General features: G+C 46.2%; 1 long non-coding RNA gene across 1 annotated transcript; it reads right to left on the bottom strand.

Annotated features, from left to right (window-relative positions):
• Positions 1 to 761: 761 nt before the first annotated feature.
• On the bottom strand, positions 762 to 15,216 carry LOC121003978. The gene is made up of 4 exons (XR_005779635.1): positions 15,132 to 15,216; positions 14,544 to 14,548; positions 8,139 to 8,143; positions 762 to 772 (listed from the first exon to the last, which is right to left on the bottom strand). It is a non-coding gene; the product is annotated as an uncharacterized LOC121003978 (long non-coding RNA).
• Between the last annotated feature and the right edge of the window lie 327 nt (positions 15,217 to 15,543).

Below are 15,543 nucleotides of genomic sequence, written 5' to 3'. Positions count from 1 at the left end.
TATCTATCTATCTATCTATCTATTATCTATCTATCTATCTATCTATTATCTATCTATTATCTATCTATCTATTATCTCTCTATCTCTCTCATATCTATCTATTTACATCTATGTATCATACACCATGATGACAAGAAGTGATGACATCACTCCGCAGTATAACGCGCCTGCTCCGTTAATTCTCTACAAACAACACTTTTGTGCTGAGACATCCCAGTTGTTTCGGGAGAAGATATGAGAGGTTTATCCATAGATCTGCTGCCGGGATGGGTGGCATGTAATAGTGCGGACTGGCCGACCTCCCACTAACACTGGCAGAGCCCTAAATTATTTTGGGTAATGAAAACAAATCCCTTTGTGTAAAGCCTGGCCCTCTGATGTATTGTACCTGCTGCTCCCCCCGGATGTCACATCCTGCCTGGAATTAATGGTCAATCACAGGGAACACAAATGTTTAGCTGAAGAACACTACAGACGTAGGCAGGTATCGGGGGTGCTGGGCGGTGGGCAGAAGACATTGACCAGATCCAGGATGGGTCCTTCACCTGGCGGTGGTCCTCGCTTCTGAAGAACCCGGCAGTTTACTGTCATAGAAGGTTTGCACTGCATTAGTCACAGAAATGAATGTAGCAGCTGCCACCTTAAAGAACCCGTATTTAACCCCTTCTTAAAGGCAAATTCCAGTCAATGATGAAGCCTGGCCCTTGAAAATGCTCTCTCTATTAACTATTACAGTGCCGTTCTCACATTATAGCAGCTCATGGCTGGTGCGCTGAAAGATTACGTTATTTTATATACAAAGTGTCTTGATGATGTCACTGATTCCTGGTGTATTAATAGGCTGTATTCTTATGAATACGAAGTGCCTTGATGATGTCACTGGTTCCTGATGAATTGATAGGCTGTATTCTCATGAGCATGAAGTATCTAAGTGATGTCACTGGTTCTTGGAAAATTGATAGTCTGTAGGCTCTTAAATATGAAGTGCTTCGGTGATGTCACTTGTTCCTGATGAATTGATAGGTTGCATTCTCATGAATATAAAGTGTCTTGGTGATGTCATTGGTTGGCTGCATTCTCATCAATATGAAGTGTTTTTGGTGATGTCACTACTTCCTTCTGATGTGTATGAAGTTTCTCAATGGGTTCCTAAGGACACTGTGTCATAAAAATGCAGTGTCTAGTTGATGTGCCTTGGTGATGTCACTGGTTCCTGGTATGTGTATAGGCTGTATTCTCAAGAATATAAATCATCTAGGTGATGTCACTGCAGTCTCATGAATATGAAGTGTCTTGGTGATCGCACTGGTTCCTCAGAAATTTATAGACCGCATTGTCAAGAATAAGAAGTGTCTTGATGATGTCACTGGTTCCTGGTGTATTAATAGGCTGTATTGTCATGAATATGTAGTGTCTTGGTGATGTCACTAATTCCTGGTGAATTGATAGGCTGTATTGTCATGAATTTGGAGTCTCTTGGTGATGTCACTGGTTCCTGGTGTATTAATAGGCCATATTCTCATGAATATGAAGTGTCTTGATGATGTCACTAGATCCCAATGAGTTGATGATAGTTTGTATTCTCATGAATATGGAGTGTCTTGGTGATGTCACTAGTTCCTGGTGAATTGATAGGCTGCATTGTCATGAAAAAGAGGTGTCTTGATGATATCACTGGCTGCCTACATTCTCATGACTATGACGTGTCTCTGGTCAGGTCACATGTTCCGTCTAATGCGCATGAAGTTTATCAGTGATGTCACAGGTTCCTGATGAATTGATAATCTGCATTCTCGTAAATATGCACCGTCCAACTGGTTTCTGGTGAATTGATATACTGTATTCTCATTAATATGAAGTGTCTTGGTGATGTCACTGGTTCCAAGTGAATTGATATATATATATCACTGGTTTATTTGTAGGATATATTCTCATGAAGGCAAAGTGTCAGGGCAATGTTTCTGGTTCCTAGTGTATTGATAGGCTGTATTCTCTTGAATATCAATAGTCTCAGTGATGTTGATGGTTCCTTTATAGGCTGTATTCTGTTTAATATGAAGTGTCTTGGTGATGTCACTTGTTCCTGATGAATTGATAGGTTGCATTCTCATGAATATAAAGTGTCTTGGTGATGTCATTGGTTGGCTGCATTCTCATCAATATGAAGTGTTTTTGGTGATGTCACTACTTCCTTCTGATGTGTATGAAGTTTCTCAATGGGTTCCTAAGGACACTGTGTCATAAAAATGCAGTGTCTAGTTGATGTGCCTTGGTGATGTCACTGGTTCCTGGTATGTGTATAGGCTGTATTCTCAAGAATATAAATCATCTAGGTGATGTCACTGCAGTCTCATGAATATGAAGTGTCTTGGTGATCGCACTGGTTCCTCAGAAATTTATAGACCGCATTGTCAAGAATAAGAAGTGTCTTGATGATGTCACTGGTTCCTGGTGTATTAATAGGCTGTATTGTCATGAATATGTAGTGTCTTGATGATGTCACTGGTTCCTGGTGTATTAATAGGCTGTATTGTCATGAATATGTAGTGTCTTGATGATGTCACTGGTTCCTGGTGAATTGATAGGCCATATTCTCATGAATATGTAGTGTCTTGATGATGTCACTGGTTCCTGGTGAATTGATAGGCTGTATTGTCATGAATATGGAGTCTCTTGGTGATGTCACTAGTTCCTGGTGAATTGATAGGCTGTATTGTCATGAATATGAAGTGTCTTGATGATGTCACTAGATCCCAATGAGTTGATGATAGTTTGTATTCTCATGAATATGGAGTGTCTTGGTGATGTCACTGGTTCCTGGTGTATTAATAGGCTGTATTCTCATGAATATGGAGTGTCTTGGTGATGTCACTAGTTCCTGGTGAATTGATAGGCTGCATTGTCATGAAAAAGAGGTGTCTTGATGATATCACTGGCTGCCTACATTCTCATGACTATGACGTGTCTCTGGTCAGGTCACATGTTCCGTCTAATGCGCATGAAGTTTATCAGTGATGTCACAGGTTCCTGATGAATTGATAATCTGCATTCTCGTAAATATGCACCGTCCAACTGGTTTCTGGTGAATTGATATACTGTATTCTCATTAATATGAAGTGTCTTGGTGATGTCACTGGTTCCAAGTGAATTGATATATATATATCACTGGTTTATTTGTAGGATATATTCTCATGAAGGCAAAGTGTCAGGGCAATGTTTCTGGTTCCTGGTGTATTGATAGGCTGTATTCTCTTGAATATCAATAGTCTCAGTGATGTTGATGGTTCCTTTATAGGCTGTATTCTGTTTAATATGAAGTGTCTTGGTGATGTCACTGGTTCCTGGTTTATTTATAGGCTGTGTTCTCATGAAGGTGAAGGGTCTAGCTGATATCTCTGTTTTCTAGAGAACTGCTAATTTCCAAAGCCCAGCTAATGGCTGCTTCGGCTATTTGCAGACACCTCCAATTCTATGTGGCTTTGGCAGAACGTGCAGGCAAATATTAGTGTTAAAATTTCTGCTTCTTGTCACACACATGTTGTCACGTTAAAGGGACAGTACTAGGTGCAGGAGGGTGGAACCAGACACTGATAGGTATGTGGTTCTATATATGGAACAAGTGCATGAGATATTTTTTTATTTCCATGCGCAGAACTGCATGCTCCAAATATTCTTTTTACAATAGGTTTCAACTCATTTACTGCAGTGTAGATCTAAGACAGTGATCCATCAGATTTAGGCCTCCTGCACACGACCGTAGGTGTCCCGTGGCTGTATTGCGGACCGCATTTGCGGATCCGCAATGCACAGGCACCGTTCCATGTGCATTCTGCATCACGGATGCAGACCCATTCACTTCAATGGGTCCACAAATCCAGAGATGCGGAATGGTGCGGAACGGAACCCTACTGAGGCACTACGGAGTGCTTCCATGGGGTTTTGTCCCGTACATGTCCTATCTTTTTGTGGAACGGCCAGATCGCGGACCCATTAAAGTGAATGGGTCCGCGATCCACTGCGGCTGCCCCACGGTCGGTGTTCGTGCATTTTGCGGGCCACAGACGTTCGTGTGCAGGAGGCCTTAAACTTCTGCTGAATTTGGATTAAATGGTCGCTAACTTTTCATACACCTTTGCATAAATTAACAGTAGAAATGACCACAAGAAACTTTGTAATATATCTTATCAGTGAGAAATGTCTACATCCCATGCTATCAGCTATTTACCTACCAGCCCCGACCCGCCTTGGTAATTGCTTTTCACTTTGAAATATGCTTGAAGACTCTCCAGGACAGGACATTCAGCATGCACAAAGGAAAACTGTTAACAGGTGCCAGATACAAGTCACATACTGGCCAGAAATAGTATTATTCCTCATGTACACACACTGTACTATTGTACTATTGATTAATGCACAGTTTGTTGAAAGTTAATCTCTTCTGCCCACTATTAGGACATACGGTTGAAATCAAATTTTTGTTTGGGAGTTGAATCATTCTGGTCAGGTCTGTCCTTCATGGACCTTCACTGAAGCCGTGGTTACTCACCACTGGCACCCAGTGATCCTGGCAGGTTTTGTAGCAAGTGCTACACCAACTGGCCCTGTAAGCAACAGAGATCTTTGACCAAGTCAAGCCAGTCTGCCACCATGTACTCCATGCAGAGGCAACTAACACTACATGCAAAACTTGCAAGGAGAGGGATATCGTGACTGTGAGGGGACATGGAAAAGTGTGTACAGTGGTTGAAAGGATATAGATACTGCAATCTGGGAGCAGCTGTTGAGACTGCCCATGTTGTGTGAGTCTATACCATGGTGCCAACTGTAGCTTAGTCATCTACACCAATGCCACCTTCGGGAGACTTAAACCAGAGTGTCAATGCACAGAGAAGTTTGCTGCATCCCAAGTCAAGGGAGAGAGTAAACTGTTGCCCTATAAAGAAAACGTACTACTGCTAGACTGGTCGTCTTTGGAGAAGACCGTACCCTTATTCAGAGACTCTGTAACCATATGATTGTTGCCTCGTGTAAGACTGTAACCAATAAGCTTGTTGCCTCTTCTAAGACTATTGTAACCAACAAGCTTGTTGCCTTATGTGAGACCAGAAAATATTTTTGTTGCAAGTTCCATCTATGTCCAACTGCATTCTTACTGCTATCTGCGAGTGGAAAGCTAGACATACTGCTCAAGGGCTAAAAAGATCCTTCTGTAAGATCTGACCCCCTAGAACCAGCAGGAAAAGTAGCATAGTGCATCGGCGAGCTGATGGGGAACATAGTGGTCAAACACACATTGATCAGACATTGGTGGCATATCATGAGACAACACCTATCCTGAGACAACTCTTTTATGAAAGAGCTCCTTCTATTAGAGTTTGGGTCCACCAGAAAAAATTCTCTGGATGTCCTTCATACTTTGAATGTTCCCTTGAATTTCCCAGTGTTGGAGATAGGGTTTCAGGCTGTAGAAGTATAAGACAGGGACTGGGTTTTTTGTCAGCAGAGAGGTAAAGCTGGTAAATAAAGTTTCTGCATGAAGTTATGGCCATTAGCCCCAGATGGGATTTATGCTCAGATTTGTCATGTTAAGGCTGATGTAAAACAGGAGCCAGGACTCGCCTTCGTCTGGCTGAACCGTAGAAGATGTAACTCTACACCGTAGACCAGCGCAGGTCTGACAGGACTCCAGCCACTTCTGCTTGTTCGCGAAACACCCCTTGAAAAATGATTTGTCCAGAAAACCTAATATGACGGCCAGCATGGAGCTTTGTGAGTTTTTAAAAAGTCCACCTAAAGCAGGACTGAAAGAAGGAACCCCGAAAAACTTAGAGTTGCTGCTGTGGTTTTCATTTACCATCTATGCCTCTATGCATGTATCTGCCATGACTATCATTAGGTAGAGGGTATGCAAGTGGGCTCTTAGCAAGCTCTGAATTCTGACCTAGGCCACTCACCCAGTTAAGCCAGTACTCTCTGCTATGCACTAATGAGGGGCAATCACCCCAAAACAGCTGTCTGCAGATGAGATGCTGGCTTAAATATTATCCAAGTCATGTCTCAAGGCCTGTTTAAAAGGTCTAACATTGACTTCTAGGATAGCTTACATCTGGTAGCATTAGAGGCAGAGCTTGCTAAGAGCTCATTTGCATACCATCTTCCCAGAATCCCAGAGGAGCGTTGCTTGGCCTATAAGACTTTTCATGCCAATTAGGCAATCATGCCATAAGGAGACAGTATCCCCTGTATCATTAGGTAAGACTGTCAAACATTCCCCCATATATATGTCCAATTCCCTGGTTTGTTTCAAATGGTTTTGTGTCTGAAACCTGGTGATCAGTGGTTTAGTGACCAACTTTATCAAGTCTACTTTACAGCTATTCAAGATCAGTGCCTTTTGACCTATATATTTAATGTCAATACTGGTTTAGTGCAACTACCTAAGGAACTAAGGTTAGTGTTTGACAAACAGTCCTGAAATCAATGGAGACCAGTGGTTCAGTATTAGTCCATGGAGACCAGTAGTTTAGTATTAGTCCATGGAGATCAGTGGTTTAGTATTAGTCCATGGAGATCAGTGGTTTAGTATCTGGTACATGGAGATCAGTGGTTTAGTATCTGGTCCATGGAGACCAGTGGTTTAGTATTAGTGCATGGAGACCAGTGGTTTAGTATTAGTCCATGGAGATCAGTAGTTTAGTATCTGGTCCATGGAGACCAGTGGTTTAGTATTAGTCCATAGAGATCAGTGGTTTAGTATTAGTCCATGGAGATCAGTAGTTTAGTATCTGGTCCATGGAGACCAGTGGTTTAGTGTTAGTCCATGGAGATCAGTGGTTTAGTATTAGTCCATGGAGATCACTGGTTTAGTATCTGGTCCATGGAGATCAGTGGTTTAGTATCTGGTCCATGGAGACCAGTGGTTTAGTGTTAGTCCTTGGAGACCAGTGGTTTAGTATTAGTCCATGGAGATCAGTGGTTTAGTATTAGTCCATGGAGATCAGTGGTTTAGTATCTGGTCCATGGAGATCAGTGGTTTAGTATCTGGTCCATGGAGACCAGTGGTTTAGTATTAGTCCATGGAGACCAGTGGTCTAGTATTAGTCCATGGAGATCAGTAGTTTAGTATCTGGTCCATGGAGACCAGTGGTTTAGTATTAGTCCATGGAGATCAGTGGTTTAGTATTTAGTCCATGGAGATCAGTGGTTTAGTATTAGTCCATGGAGACCAGTGATTTAGTATTAGTCCATGGAGATCAGTGGTTTAGTATTAGTCCATGGAGATCAGTGGTTTAGTATTTAGTCCATGGAGACCAGTGATTTAGTATTAGTCCATGGAGACCAGTGATTTAGTATTAGTCCATGGAGATCAGTGGTTTAGTGTTAGTCCATGGAGATCAGTGGTTTAGTATTAGTCCATGGAGATCACTGGTTTAGTATTAGTCTATGGAGATCACTGGTTTAGAATTAGTCCATGGAGACCAGTGATTTAGTATTAGTCCATGGAGATCAGTGATTTAGTATTAGTCCATGGAGATCACTGGTTTAGAATTAGTCCATGGAGACCAGTGATTTAGTATTAGTCCATGGAGATCAGTGATTTAGTATTAGTCCGTGGAGATCACTGGTTTAGAATTAGTCCATGGAGATCAGTGATTTAGTATTAGTCCATGGAGATCACTGGTTTAGTATTAGTCTATGGAGATCACTGGTTTAGAATTAGTCCATGGAGACCAGTGATTTAGTATTAGTCCATGGAGATCAGTGGTTTAGTATTAGTCTATGGAGATCAGTGGTTTAGTATTAGTCCATGGAGATCAGTGGTTTAGTATTAGTCCATGGAGATCAGTGGTTTAGTATTAGTCCATGGAGATCAGTGGTTTAGTATTAGTCCATGGAGATCACTGGTTTAGAATTAGTCCATGGAGATCAGTGATTTAGTATTAGTCCATGGAGACCAATGGTTTAGTATCTAGTCCATGAAGACCAGTGGCTTTGTATCCAGAGTAGTGGTTTTGTGTTTAGACCATGGTGTCCAGTAGTCATTCTTCCCTATATGTCTCCTGATTTAGATTGAAGTCTTATCCTTACATTGACTACAAGTTACCCCATTCCTGAAGATATGATGATTGTCCTCATACCATATCTTGACCTGGTCCATTAGCATTACAAGGTACTTGGCAAGTGTCAAGATAGCCGACACTGATGGAAATCACCTCCGTCTGACTCCCAACAAGTCCTCACATTTCACTACCAATAGTTGATTAGATTAGACGTTCTATCAACCTGAACTTTTACCTTCTCCTTTCCCTGGAGCTGCAGGAATATTCTGAGCACTTTATAACCACATAATAGATTTCGTTATTCCTCTTCGGAGCTCAACGCTATAGAATTGGATATATAGGGGAAAAAAAGGGATGAAAATTCCAGCTCTGTAAAACGAACAATCCTTTATTTCTTGCGGTTTAAAAACTCCAAAAAACCCACATAGTAACGATCTACGCGTTTCGGACCATCACATGACGGTCCTTACTCATGATACACGTTACACAAACTCCATTACTTATATACCCCTGTCACACCAATCTCAGAGAATATAGGTGTCACATGACACAGAGTATAGAGGGTTAAAAACTGAACAAGACATTCTCTTAGAATTAAAAACCTAAGTGGATAATACTACAGAAAAAACAAGTTACGGCAGGAAGTTTGACAAACAAATTAATTAATGATATTGCAGGATCAAGTCATGCTTTTTGTTTAAACCAGCGGGACGGCATGTTTCTAATTGAATCATCCAGTAAGACCCCGATTAGGGAACTTTCTTTTATGATCACCACCTCTCGTTGAAGAGGTAACCCTTTCAATGCTCTGCACTATTAGCGCTGTTGCATCGACTCCATGTACAATGGCAAAATGAAGGCTGACCGCCGAGACATTACGAGATTCGTAATGGGGAATGTCCGAAATGTGCTTCCGTACTCGTGTTTTGATTGGATATATGTAACCAAGATCCCCTGTCAAACTATACAATATTATGTAAATGCTGGGGAATTCCAGCTCTGAAGCTTTGTAGCATAATGCAGTCAGCAAGTCAGGATCAGTACAGGATCTGTAATGTACACAGTGACTGCACCAGCAGAATAGTGAGTGCAGCTCTGGAGTATAATACAGGATGTAACTCAGGATCAGTACAGGATAAGTAATGTATGTACACAGTGACTGCACCAGCAGAATAGTGAGTGCAGCTCTGGAGTATAATACAGGATGTAACTCAGGATCAGTACAGGATATGTAATGTATGTACACAGTGACTCCACCAGCAGAATAGTGAGTGCAGCTCTGGAGTATAATACAGGATGTAACTCAGGATCAGTACAGGATAAGTAATGTATATACACAGTGACTGCACCAGCAGAATAGTGAGTGCAGCTCTGGAGTATAATACAGGATGTAACTCAGGATCAGTACAGGATAAGTAATGTATGGACACAGTGACTGCACCAGCAGAATAGTGAGTGCAGCTCTGGAGTATAATACAGGATGTAACTTAATGATTTTCCTATTTCATGACGTAAAGTCATAGTTTTATTAAAGACACGGAGGCGAGTATTGCATAATCCTTCTTTACTGAACCACCAATAGCAGCAAAGAGAAAAATTTACATATAAGGAACCATAGCAACCAAGGTCCCTCCCCACTGGCCCCTATAATAGGCCTCTCTTCCTCTGTGACTTCCTCTTTCTTTGATCCTCTGGTGCTGACATCCCGAACATCCCAACGGTAACTCTGAACTGAACCGACATCACGAACATCACAACGATGACTCCAAACTTCAACTGGAACAGACAGTCCAACGCCCAGCAGCGTAATCAACTAGCCAACCAGGCTAAACTGTAGAACATATCCTCCGGAAAACACGGCATACTGCAACGGAAAGACTTCATCCTGGAAAATAAAACAGACCATAGGCCTAGGTGAAACAACATCTCCAGACAGAATGTCCAGACGCCACCTTCGCCACTGGAAAACCAGGTGACAAGTGACCGAACACAATAAGAATTGTAATAAATAACATGAAATACAATGTCAATGCAAGAACATTAGGACAATAAAACCTAAAACACAATAACTTAAAAGGTTAATAATACATAGAGGTAATGATACGTGACCCCTGTAACCAAAAACTGCGAGAAAAAAAAACCCAAGGGAGGGAATAGGGTGGGCAATACTCGCCTCCGTGTCTTTAATAAAACTATGACTTTACGTCATGAAATAGGAAAATCATTAAGTTTTACAGCAAGACACGGAGGCTTTGTATTGCAAGTTCAAAGCCCGTCAATGATTGAAGCAAATAAATTAGGTGGAGGACGGAAATAGAACTCCCTGAAAGTGGTCACATTGGACCAATCAGCCAGGCGCATAACATCCTCTAATCTGGCACCCGAAACCGCCAAGGCGGTGGCAGAGGCCCCACGCGCAGAATGGGCCGTGAAGACAGACGTGTCTACACCAGCTAATGACATGACCCATTTAAGCCAGCGTGCTAACGTGGGGCTAGAAACCGGTCCAAAAGGATGACGAATAGAAATGAACAGCTGAGAACTGTTCGGAGACCGATGCGCCAGAGTCCTGGACTCGTATTCTTTAAGGCACGCCACTGGACATAAAATCGGAGAGTCAGGAAAACTGGGGTAGGACACGAAACGTATGTTGGTCTTCGTGCGACGCGAGATGTTGAAAGTAACCCCCTCCGGGGTAAAGGAGCGCGCGTCGTGATCAAGAGCCCTCACATCTGAGACCCTCTTGCATGAAATGAGGCAAAATAACGTCAAGAGCTTAGCTGACAATTGCCTAATTGTGAGGTCAGAGTTCTCGGGCCAGGAGGACAAGAAGGTAAGGACCAGGGTCACGTCCCATGTAGTGGAAAAACGAGGACGCGGGGGACGAGATAAACGAGCCCCCCTTAACAGGCGAGAAACAGACGGATGTTGGCCAGCCGCGACTCCCTCGAAGCCCGCATGGGCAGAAGAGATAGCGGACCTAAAAAGGTTAATGGTCCGATATGCCTTCCCCGCCTCGAAGAGAGAGGTGAGAAACTCTAGCAGGTGGGTTACAGGTGCCGAAACGGGATCCAAGTCCCGTTCCACGCACCAGTTAGCCCAAGTTCTCCAGGCTGCCCGGTACGACTTCCTAGTGCCGGGAGCCCATGCACTGTCCAATAGCTGTCGAGTTGCTGCCGAAACTCCCTCGAACGATCCAGGTGTCCGGAGATCCGGCATGCCAGCAGCCGCAGGGATCCGTCGAGTAAAAGGGGATGTTGTAGTCCCAGAGGGTTGTGGAGGAGATCCGACCGGGTCGGGAGAAGTACAGGAATCTCCACTAGAATCCTCAGCAACGAGGGGAACCATACCTGAGACCCCCAGAACGGTACCACAAGAACTAGGTCCGCCTGCTGACGAATCACCTGCAAGAGTGTCCTCGGAATCATCGAGAATGGGGGAAACGCGTACAGGCGGGATACCGACCAATCCTGGAGGAACGCATCCACTGCTAATGCTTCCGGGTCCGGACGCCAGCTGTAAAAACGGGTGAGCTGTCTGTTCAGCCGTGAAGCGAACAGGTCGATAGACATCGGACCCCACAATTCCGAGATAGCTGAGAAGACCAGAGGGTCCAATTGCCAATCGCTGCCATCCGATAGGTAGCGCGAGTTCCAATCCGCCTGGACGTTGTTCAGTCCCGGTAGGTACTCCGCCTGGACCATGATGTCCCTGGCTAGGCAAAATGTCCAAAAGTCTTTGGCCAGACGAGCCAACGTCGCTGAGCGAGTACCCCCCAAACGGTTGACATACTGGACTGCTGATATATTGTCCATACGTAACTTGATGCAAGCGTTGGCGATCCCGTTGGAAAAACTTCTCACCGCGAAAGATCCTGCCAGGAGCTCCAAAGCATTGATGTGCAGGAGGGACTCCTCCGCTGACCATGGGCCTCCCGTAGATACACCATTGCAATGGGCGCCCCAACCCTGGAGGCTCGCATCTGATTCTATGGTCAACTCTGGCAGGGAGCCGAAAATCGCCCTGCCGTTCCACGCCTCCAGATTGGCTATCCACCAACTCAATTCCTCTCGGGCCTCCGAATCCAGGACCACCGCGTCCGCAAAGGATGCACCGGTCCGAAGATGGGCGATCTTCAGACGCTGGAGCGCACGGTAATGTAATGGGGCTGGAAACACCGCCTGGATGGACGAGGCTAACAGACCGATGAAGCGGGCCAGATGACGCAATGAGAGATGGGGTATGAGAAGCGCATGTCTCAGTTCCTTGCGGATCGCCCGCAATTTTGCCGTCGGCAGACTGAGGGACTCCGAGAGAGAATCCACCGTGAATCCTAAGAATTCCATCTTCTGAGTCGGGATGAGGCAGGACTTCTCTATGTTGAGGAGGAATCCGAGATCTGAAAGCAAATCCGACGTCCACTGGAGATGTTCCAGTAACCCCACCCTGGATTCGTGCATCAGAAGGATGTCGTCCAGGTAAATAATTAGGCGGACGCCCCGAGTCCTCAACCATGACACGACCGGACGCAGCAACTTGGTGAAGCACCAAGGAGTTGACGACAGTCCGAATGGCAGACAGGTGAACCTCCAGACCTCGCCGTTCCACCTGAACTGGAGTAGGTCCCTGGAGTGAGTGGCCACTGGGACCGTCAGGTATGCATCCTTCAGGTCCAGCTTTACCATCCAGTCCCCAGGAACTAACAAGTCCCGAAGAAGATGGATCCCCTCCATTTTGAAATGCCGGTAGCGAACTACCGCATTCAACGCGCGCAGATTGATAACTGGCCTCATCTGTCCACCCTTCTTCTGGACAAGGAAGATATTGCTGATCACCGCCCCACGTGATGGGGACGCTCGTTCTATCGCCCGCTTCTGTCTGAGGGAGCACAACTCCGCGTCGACCAGAGCGCAAGCTGTGTGTGACAGGGGGACAAGTGGCGGGGAGGGGACAACGTAGGGAGACCCCGTGAGCTCTATGTGAAATCCCTTGACCGTGGTGAGGACCCACGGGTCTGAGGTAATGACACTCCAAGCGTGGGAAAAACGCTGGAGTCTGCCCCCTACACAAGGAACCATAGAATCCCCGGTCAGGGGAGCACTTACCCAAGGGTCTGCGATGGTTGGGGTTGCCCCGGAAGGAACGAGAACGCCACTGGTTTCCTCTGGAGGCGAAGAAAGGAGACGGGTTGCGTTGCTCCTGGAAGGATGGACGATGTCCACCGGCACCTCTATTTGCTCCGCGGGCCTGGAAACTAGCACGGCCGGACAGGCGGCCCCTACCACTGCCGGCCCGATGAGAGACCCGTCCGTGAAACACCCTGCGCATCGAACTCTGGGCCTTATCAAGCGCAGTAAAGGTGCCCACAAAACGGCCCATGTCCTTAATGAAGGACTCACCGAAAAGGAGGCCCTGGGCTTCCTTTCCCGCCTCAGTGAGCGCCAAGTTAGCTAACTTAGGGTCTATCTTGAAAAGGATAGACTTGCGCCTCTCAATCGCCACTGAAGTATTGGCGTTGCCGGTAAGGCAAATGGCCCTCTGGGCCCAGCCCCGTAACTCCTCGTGGTCTATTGGGGATCCCTCACTCCTGGCTGACTCGGCCATCTCCAAGATCTTGGTAAGTGGGCCGAGGACATCTAGGATCTTGTCCTGGCAGCTACGAAGCGCCGAATCCAGGCCCTTCTTTGAGTTCCAGCCAGTTTTGGTTAGAAACTGAGCCATTTTGGGATCCACTATTGGGGTCTCGCACACCTTATTAGGAACCAATGGCCTGGGACACTCAGCCCTGAGTTTGTTGCGTGAATCGCGGGAAAGCGAGTGACGCACCCAGTGCTCCAAATAAGCCCCTACATGAGGGGAGGGGAGCCATTCCGCCGAACGCGGGTGGTGCAACGATTCGGGGTCAAACATAGGTTCTCCCGAATCATCCAGAACCGCCACAGATAGGGAAGCGGTACAAGGGGACACCACATCCCTGGCAGAGGAGGTAGCTGCAACTGCAGCCGAGGGGCCCTGAACTGGGGGGGTGACATCCTCCTCCGCCTCATAATCCATATCCGCGAATGCCTCCTCGTCTGAAGCTCTGTCAGAGCCAGACAATTCCGGGGATTGCGCTCTTGCGCTTTTCCATGTCCGCGCCCGTTCTGCCCGGCGGGAAAGGGCCCTCTTCCGTGGTCTAAGCACGGTCTCTGGGGTGGCAATATGCGCACCAGTCAAAACCTCCTCTACAAAAGGAGAGTCATTTGAGGTAGGCTGCGGAGTGGTAATGGGATCCTGCACAGGTAAATTGGAAGGTGGGACGGCCAGGGCCTGGGTAATGGTCTGAGAAAGGATGGATGACATGGAGCCCATGGCTGCCATGATCGCATCCGACACTGATCGCTGTAGAGCCAGCGCCTGGGCATCCACATGAGAGGGGCCGGATCCCTCAGGGGGGGAGGGGGGCCTGCCGGCAGACCGAGGGGAAGTAGGTACAGACATAACTGCCACTGGCCTGGCTAAAGTGCTTCCCGGTGAAAGTAACTCACTGTGAAGAGCTGGGATGCCTGAGGAGAACACTGGATGCTAGAAAGGCAGAGGGAGCAGCAGGAGCCGCCGACCGTGCTGTAAGTAAAAAGCGACTGGCCGGAAGGAGCAGGAGACGCTGTAGCTCCGCCCCCAAAAGCCCGCGAATCGCGGCAGCCAAACGCAAGATGGCCGCCGAGATCTCGCGAGATCTCGCTGTCCCACCGCACAGCAAGCGCCAGGAACAAAGCCGCCGTCCACAGGGACGGAGGATCCGCCCACCATATGCCGGGAACCTAAGTGAACAAGAGGTAGGACTCACCATGTGTCAAAAGACCACTGGCTAGGGCAGAGAACCCCCCCGGAACTAAGGGTAAGGGAAAACCGAGGGGGGGTGGGGGTGGGGGGGGCGCGGGAAAACGGCAACCGAAGCAACTCAGCGCAATGCAAATAAAACAATACACCCCAGCAATAAGCCGAATGCATGAGGCAAAGGGGAGCGCTGCGAGCGTGCAGGGTTAGTCACCCTGGGGTAAACAGCGCAAAGACACTAAATATAAATGACACAAGCATAAATAAGATGTACTTAACTTGGTGGCAGCAGCAAAGAAAGAGGAAGTCACAGAGGAAGAGAGGCCTATTATAGGGGCCAGTGGGGAGGGACCTTGGTTGCTATGGTTCCTTATATGTAAATTTTTCTCTTTGCTGCTATTGGTGGTTCAGTAAAGAAGGATTATGCAATACGAAGCCTCCGTGTCTTGCTGTAAAACTCAGGATCAGTACAGGATATGTAATGTATGTACACAGTGACTCCACCAGCAGAATAGTGAGTGCAGCTCTGGAGTATAATACAGGATGTAACTCAGGATCAGTACAGGATAAGTAATGTATATACACAGTGACTGCACCAGCAGAATAGTGAGTGCAGCTCTGGAGTATAATACAGGATGTAACTCAGGATCAGTACAGGATAAGTAAT

The sequence above is a fragment of the Bufo bufo genome, chromosome 6 (assembly GCF_905171765.1).
Source record: "Bufo bufo chromosome 6, aBufBuf1.1, whole genome shotgun sequence".
In the NCBI taxonomy this organism is placed as follows: Eukaryota; Metazoa; Chordata; class Amphibia; order Anura; family Bufonidae; genus Bufo; species Bufo bufo.
This window is presented reverse-complemented; position numbering and strand designations above follow the sequence as displayed.